Genomic DNA, 1,382 nt, shown 5'->3' with positions numbered 1-1,382 from the left:
TGTCGGACTGTGTTGAGTTTTTGTGATGGTAGGATGATTTCTCTGTAGTTGGGTGGGCAGCGGGTGATGGTGTCTGCCCTGCTCCATGTCTCCTGTAGAATTATAATATCCATCTCATCTCTGAGATGCTCTTCTGAAATTCTGTGTTTGAACGCTTTAGTCCAAAGGCTGTTGAATTCAAGCCTTGAATATTCCACATTGATATTGATAGAAGTGTGTGTGTGTAGGTATTGCTCTTGTACATTATTTGACCAGTTTGGAGCAGATGATGTTGAGCAGGTGTCTTATATGATTGAGTTCTGCGGCTGCAGGGTTTTGTGGCTGTTGGACTGCTGCGGCGTAGCTCTGTGATGGTGCTCCAGGGGTCGAGTCCTGTCTGCTTCTTGGAGGAGGGGGGACGTTTCTTTGTGGCTGGGAGCTGCTCTTGCTGTGTAGATTTCTGTCTCCTGTTTTACCAAATGCTGTGCTTTTCAGCACGCTTGCGAAAAGTTGTACTCCTTTTTTGGCAGTCACGGATTCAATTAATTGGATAAATCGTATCCACTATGAGTTATAGCGTTTTGCTAATGACACCAATATAGCGTACATCTAAGAATGGCAGTGAGAGTGTATAGCTGCTAAAGACCTGGGGTCTCATTTTTAAAACGTGCGTACGCACAGATTTGATCGTAGAGTGTGCGTATGTAAAAATCCACGGCAACGTTCATATTTATAAAAACGGTATTTGACGTGGAAAAGAGCTTAGCGCCATGTCAGTGTCTGAGCAGACATACGCACAATACTGCTTTCTACGCAGTATTTTATAAATGAGGCCTCTGGTGCTCAGGGGCCTCATTTATAAAATACTGCCTAGAAATAATTCTAAATTTGATTTTACGATCATTTCTCAAAGTGCGTACGTGTGATTTATAGAACGAACGTCCGCACAGAAAACGTGCGTATGCCTCTCTTTTAGATGTGAAATCTATAAATTGCAATGATTTCCAAAAACATCTACTACTGTAGTATTGTATTATATTATATGAATTATATGGGAGCCAGAGATAGAAGATTAAACAGTACGTGGCAGTCAAAATCTTGTAACATTTCAATTTAAAAGTTTGAAAGTGTTAACCAGTTAGAAAAGAAAAGAAAAAATGCTGACTTATCTTACCGTGATCGAAAACAAAAAATATCAGACCGTTAAGCAACAGTAGTAAAAATATATGTTGTACTCTACCATTAGATACTAATTTAAAACTAGTTAGAGTTTGTCACAAGTTAAATAAAAAGAAAAATGCTGACCATCTATCTAAACAAAAATAGTATCAGATAGTTCGATAAACAATACGGCACTTTTTCTATGTTAAAATTAAAAACTATTTAGAGTTTGTTACCAGTTA

The sequence above is a fragment of the Sinocyclocheilus grahami genome, unplaced genomic scaffold, assembly GCF_001515645.1.
Source record: "Sinocyclocheilus grahami isolate Dianchi unplaced genomic scaffold, SAMN03320097.WGS_v1.1 scaffold623.1, whole genome shotgun sequence".
In the NCBI taxonomy this organism is placed as follows: Eukaryota; Metazoa; Chordata; class Actinopteri; order Cypriniformes; family Cyprinidae; genus Sinocyclocheilus; species Sinocyclocheilus grahami.
Note: the sequence above shows the minus strand (reverse complement) of the source record.